Here is a 7,044-nt window from a genome sequence, read left to right on the forward strand (position 1 = left end):
CAAACATTACAATATATAGAATTTATATATATGTATTCATTTTAATAACAACTTATTTATTCTATATCTCATTTTATATTTTTAATTGTAATGATTAAATTGTATTATTTCAAATCATTATATATATACTTTTATTTATAATTATATATACATATATATATACACACACATTTATTTATACACAATTGTTCGTGAATCGTCGGGAATTTACTCGAGGTTAAATGAATGTATGAACACAGTTTAAACTTCTTGAGATTTAACTTAACAAACTTTGCTTATCGTGTTGAAATCATATAAAGATTAAGTTTAAATTTGTTCGGAAATTTTCGGGTCGTCACAGTTAAATTGCTCTGAAATATCCTGTAAATACATATTATTATCAAATTATCAATGATCATGTAAACAAAATCTCAGGGTAGAATTTAAAATTATGAAAATTTAAAAGAATGTAATACTTGGCCAAAGGTATAGCCAGCTCCACGGGGCGAAATACCCCAACCACAACGGTCATCTGGGTCAGACCATAACAGATCACACATAGGACCTTCGTGTGGGACCTCTTGAACACGATCAAAATTTCTGATATCATCAAGGGTTTCGATTGAAGGTGACAATCCACCATGGAGGCAAAATATTTCAGATTCAACCTATAATGGAACCAAAAAAAGAAAAAACATGCATGATAATGTCAATAAAGATGTTACATTGTAAGTTGTTAGTTTAGTGGACACATGCATAAGCATACTAACCAATGCTAGTCAATGGAAAATAATCAAACAGATCGGTAAAAGTCTTCTAAAAGTTAGCATTGCCATTCCTGTTAGTCAACTGTTAAAGTTATATACAAAAAAAAGTAAATACAAAAATTATTGTTGTAACTTGTATAAAAAGAAAATATAAGATGTTTATAAAACTTGAATAGTGTGTTGACAAGTCAAATGAGTAAGTAACATACCTGTCGACTTTCATGATTCCCTCTTAGTATTGTAATTCGTTGAGGATACCGGACTTTCAAAGCCACCAAGAGCTAAAGAAACCTATTTATAGAAAGTCAAATAATGGTTTTAATCTTAAGCTCGGGTATCAGTAAAAAGTCAAAGAAATTACCTTATGCATCAAAAACAAATATATAAGAATAGCAAATGAGACACCATCAAACCTGGTGTAAAGGGAATTGCAGCTAAATAAGAAAAGAGAAAGAAAACTAATCCCACCTGGCCCATTTCAACATGTTACACTAATGCCTTTTTGACCCTTCATAAGACCCGACCATTTTCCACCTTATATTATTACATCCATTATATTAAATCTAAGAAAACAGTAACAGGAAACTGACATGTTTCTACATGTAACAGTAACGCCTTTTTAACCTTTCAAACAGCCCGTGCATTTTTAACCTAAAATCATTACTTACACTATATTATATCTAAAACTGAAGACAAAAAAGAATGAAGCAAAAGATTCCGCTAATTCTTCTGATTTTGAAATATTATCGATCCCGTTCAAGTTAAAGGAGAAATACTTGGGAAGATTTCCACATCAATATTCCCAAGAGCATAAGAGGTTGGAGATTTGATGTGCTTAAAGGGAGAATGAACATTAATTGAGAACACATAGTATCATTAAAAATATGGTACTGGATGTGCATATAGCCATTCTAAAATTTAGCGTTAGCAATTTTATATATTTCAAAAACATTCACGAAAAGAATATACTTTCACCTCGCTATTTTTGGAACACGGTTTAAGAAACAGTATTGAGATGTCGATGTAACCTTTCCGAGGGTATTTTTCCTCAAGAATCTAACCTTTAGCTCATCGCACTGCAGGATAACAAAACAAAAATATAGCGAACATAGATAATTCCAATATATGATCAGTGTTAACCTTCAAACATCATTTAACCTATCAAATATAAAATTATTGATCTTCAAACAAACGATAAAGTAGGATACATATATAATATTGGCTTCGAATTCAACAAACATCACTTCAACTATCAAAATAGGATACACACAAGTTTAATGTAATCGAAACATAATGTGAGTGTAGAACTGTAGTAATAAACTTACCGCAAGCATGCTTGTTCTTGGAAGCTGAAGAGAAAGGATCTAGCAGCCCGTTTTGGTTCCAGTGCTAACGCGTTTGTTTGCGTCTATGTTTTGGTTTCAGTATGAATAAAAAACTTTTTCATCACTGATAGCAATAACTCTTAAACTTTTGACCCGTTAGAGGTCAAAAATAACCCAAGCATATCATAATCCTAACCCGTAGAAGTTCAAGGTTAAGTTGTCCTACAAAGAGCAACTTTAGAAACTACCTTCACTCGTTTCCGATGACCAGTCAAAACTGGATCTAGAGACAAACAATGAGATAATGATAAATTCCCTGATGAGCAGCGCATTTAACGCTCTCATCAACACGTCCCATAAAAAAAATTATGCCAATTTGTTTATGTTTTAATGTTTAGCTACAAAATTCTTTTATTTTTGGCATTAATCAACACCAACAATCCTGGCACCTTCACCAGCCTAATCTTAATCAATTTGCCATGAAATAAATTATTGATTACTCGATCAATAATGGAACACGGAAAACTTTAGTAATATAAAAATGTAAATAATAGTAACAACTGATTAGAATAATACAATAAACTACCTGCAATTGGATGATGATAAACGGCTATCAATCAATGATTCACCTACTTTGAGAAAAAAAATGAATATTCTGCGAATCTCGGATCTCACGGTTGTTACGATGACCGTGAACTTACAAAATGAATTGATTCTAAATCAAAGTAAACCCTTTAATGAGCTGTATTTACAAAAGTGTTTATGATAAAAGATATACAATAATCAAAGATCTTCAAAATCGATTTAAATAAAAAATTGGATCTTGCGAATCAAATACCTGTTTATAACATTAAATCCACTGATTCTGCTTCAAAATCGATCTAAATAAAAAGTTGGATCTTCCCAATGTCAAATCTGTCTGCAACATCTGCTAAGTTCATTGCTAATTTTTCAACAACACCATGATCATCCTAATTTGAAACAGATTCCATCACAAAATAAACACATAAATAAATAATTCATTACCATTTTGAACTGTTGAGGTAGTTGCAATAAAAGCCCCTGCGCAACTCCAATTGTAGCCTAAATGGTGATCAGACGACACATGTGCTGCTGTCCCTTATAACAGCTACCGTGCAGTCTTAATCACTGATTTGCAGCCTACTTGTTGAAAGGGTAAAACATAATGGAAGTTGGCCCATTCATACGTAGATGGGTGTTGGTGTTCCATTTCTTAAATATAAACTATAGATTTAAAAACAGAGATAAGACAAAATCAGTGTGAAGTTCTTAAAACTTTCAAGTAATTAGCTCCTTAAGCTATAAGTCTACAAAATTTATTCATAAAAAAACTATAAACATTAACCACCGGTGTTGTTGCAGTAGGCGATCATACATTTGGTAGACACATTATGATCAAAATCATAAGAATGTCATGTTTAAGTAGATTGATAATCAGTCCACTATTAACAAATATTATTAATAAACAAAGATTATACCATAAACTGTATTTCAACACAAAAAAACCTACCGTTCTATTATCTATCATATGTGTTCTTTTTCATAACTCTTTCAGCAACAACAACATCCAAAACCACAAAATACTGACCCACAACTTCAATCACCTAAGGAAAAGTTCAACAACAATAATAAATTCAACAACAAAATTTCATGATCAATTGATGATCAACCTTTAAAATTGAAAGGTAATGAGAGCACAATCTTAACCAACAAAATTCTACAAAATCTACAAACGAATATTGGAATTCCTAAAAAATGACAAATATATACTGAAATTACACAAATTTAACAAATATATACAGGAACAATAATCAATCAAACAACACTTACAGATGAAATGATGAAGCTTGAATCAACAAATTACACCAGCATGATCAGGATCCAACTTTTGTAAAAATCAGTTCGCAAACCCTAAAAAATTTGTCAGGTAACGTGAATTGAACATATTACAATTAAAAGGGTTAATAACAGACTGAATCAAAAAATATAACAACCAATTACCTTGCCATCGCCATAATAGATTCAAACCCTAAAATGCAAAAATTGATAATTTACCGTGATTTGGGTTAGTTATCAAAAGTACCAATCTCCATTTGTATTTCATAATCATCATTATCACTATGGTTAACCGCTTTGATAGAATAAGAATTAGGGTAAAACTTACTTGCGTGTTGCATATTGAAGATCGAAAATCGTTGCAGATCTGATAGTCTCTGAAAAATTGATGTTAAACATCCAAATGAAGACCACAATTAGGGTTTCTATTTCAGTAATTCTTTGACATTGGGCTATGAATTGAACCCAAAATTGATACATCACGCTTTGCCGAATTGTCCATCATTTTCCAGTAATACATACATCATTTTATTCAGCAAATTGAGTCTGAAATTATGGTATGTGAGTGGCGATGAAAGGAATTCGAATTTTTCTGATGAATCGAAGAAGAGAACGACGGATATAGGGGTGAATTTGATTAGGGGTGATTCTTTTTTGTTCGTTTTTTTTCTTTAAAATTTTAGATGCTAATCAGGACATGTGGCAGTTGTTTAGAGTAGTTTAGGTAGATTAATCCCATTAATGGTTGATTAACATGTGGATTACCTTAATTAATTAGTGATTAGTTGAGTGACACATAGGACTAATCCTCGTGCTTTATATTATGTAATTATAATTATGTAATATATATATATATATATATATATATATATATATATATATATATATATATATATGTTCGCTGGGAAAAAAAATTTCGTACAATTTGATGTTATTTTGTTAAAAATATTTACTTTCATAAAATCATAGATTTAATTTTCTTTTTAGAATCCCATCACTAAAGGAAGGTGTAATTTCACTTCTCTTTTTATTTTTCACCATTATTTCATGCATTTTTTTTTAAAAAAAAATTCCTCTAATAATCTTGTTAAAAGTTTTGTTTAATACATTATTTAAGGGTAATTTAAAAAATTTGAGTGAATCTAGCAAAAACTATGTTGAAAATATCAACGACCATCATTACATGAATGATTTATACAATTTGAGTAATAATTTGTAAAAAAAATAAAAAAATAAAAAAAAATTACTAGTGAGTTCCTTAACCCCACACCATATAACCTAGGTTCGTCTATGGCCTCGTTAAAGATGGTTATATCGTATCTTTTCGTATAATCTAACTTTAAATTTTGTATATATTAAGACAAAAAAGAATAGTTAGGGTATTTAATATCAACGCATATATGACTATAATATTCATGATGATAATATCTGAACTGATTTAGATAATAATAATATATTTGTCTTTCTCTTATAACGTAATTTATCAATATTAATATTAATTAAATTAAATAAGTAACTATCACTATTCACTATCACTATCACTATCACTATCACTATCACTATCACTATATATACATTAAAAGAGAGTCTTGATTAGCTAATAAATGTTTTTAAAACCCCTTTAATCACCGTTAGATTAGAAAATTACATTACAATACCCTCTGATCCAACAGTTCTTAATCATCCACTAAAAATATTAGCTAATAAATCAATTTGTTAATAATGATATCCTTTAATTGTCCCTCAAATTAGAAGCAATATAGGAAAAGCACGGGAAGAAAATCCCTAATTATTATCTCGAACGGAAATCTCACCCAATTCCTCTTTTCTATTATCAACCAACTCACTATTATCAACCCTATTCCTTCATCATCTGGATTAATTGATCGTTCAAATCAACAACTTCAATCCAATTCTACTAATCCTATAATAACAGACAATTTGAGTTTGATTTAGTAGGTTTATAATATATTTTGCATCGTTTATTGTTGATTTGTGATCCATCTGGTTTATTATATTTGGCACAGTATTACTGCGTAGTAGTTAAAGTACAAATTTATATTATTGTGCTTGAAATTATTATCTATTTGAAATTATAATCTCTTATTAAATATAAATTCACTTTTGAATGCTGGGTCAATGCATACATTGTTTTTGAGACATAGGATCTTTTAAGCTCTAAGCTTCTTAATAGTTACGAACCACTAAGCTTTTGTTATAATTTTTATTTTAAATTTTTTGGTTTATACTTGAGCATTTATACATTGTTGTGCTTTGAGTTAAATTAAGACAGGGTGGAGTTCTCATTCATGTTACACAATTTTCTTCAAACTAACCTTTCTACAAATTTTATAGATAGTGGAATTGAACCCTTATTAATAAATTGTTGTTGTGCTGTGAAATATTGTATCAGGGTGTTAAGGAAGTTCTTGTGAACTTGGTGGGAGAGGATCGGTTTTATTTACTGAAGGAGAAGAACCGATTAAACAAGGGATTATAGAGGCTAAAAAAGTCCTTGATACAACTGGTGCATGTGACACGTTCACGTTTGCTTACGCGATTACGTTTATGTAGGGGAAACCTAAAGCTGAATGCTTAAGATTTGCTGGTGAGTGTAATCTTGTTTGTTGTTATTTGGTGGCAACTTTGACCCATTTACTTATGGTTGGGTTAATTCACCCTCTATCTTATCTGTAGGTAAATGATTGTATAATAATAGCAAATAATAAAAATACAATTAAAAAATGGGCCTTTTTTATAAAAAGCCTTGGAGTTGTCGATAAGATGCATTAGTTAGTTATACAATGTGATTAACGTTGACTTTTAAATGGCGGTTATGATGTGGGACCTTGAAGGGACGGTTCGTCAAGTTGAAGAAGAGGCAAACGTTGACCAACTTTGACTTTTAGTAAAAATAAATTAAACACACACAAACACAAACACACACACACACACACACACACACACATATATATATATATATATATATATATATACATATATATTACGCATAAATATATACTCCGTATCATAAAAGATAAATAATTCAAACCTGTATATAGGGCACAAGTGCGCAACATCTAATCTTAAAAAATATAAAAATATTAACATAACTT

General features: G+C 30.1%; 1 long non-coding RNA gene across 5 annotated transcripts; it reads right to left on the minus strand.

Annotated features, from left to right (window-relative positions):
- Positions 1–233: 233 nt before the first annotated feature.
- Positions 234–4,575, minus strand: LOC139866321 (uncharacterized). 5 transcript variants are annotated; one of them, XR_011765381.1, is made up of 4 exons: positions 956–4,575; positions 750–828; positions 456–647; positions 234–360 (listed from the first exon to the last, which is right to left on the minus strand). It is a non-coding gene; the product is annotated as an uncharacterized lncRNA (long non-coding RNA). The 5 variants fall into 5 exon arrangements; XR_011765379.1 differs by lacking the exon at positions 234–360 and having other exon boundaries at positions 369–647; positions 956–3,696; positions 3,923–4,575; XR_011765380.1 differs by lacking the exon at positions 234–360 and having other exon boundaries at positions 369–647; positions 956–2,999; positions 3,098–4,575.
- Between the last annotated feature and the right edge of the window lie 2,469 nt (positions 4,576–7,044).

This window comes from Rutidosis leptorrhynchoides, chromosome 9 (genome assembly GCF_046630445.1).
Source record: "Rutidosis leptorrhynchoides isolate AG116_Rl617_1_P2 chromosome 9, CSIRO_AGI_Rlap_v1, whole genome shotgun sequence".
Taxonomy (NCBI): domain Eukaryota; kingdom Viridiplantae; phylum Streptophyta; class Magnoliopsida; order Asterales; family Asteraceae; genus Rutidosis; species Rutidosis leptorrhynchoides.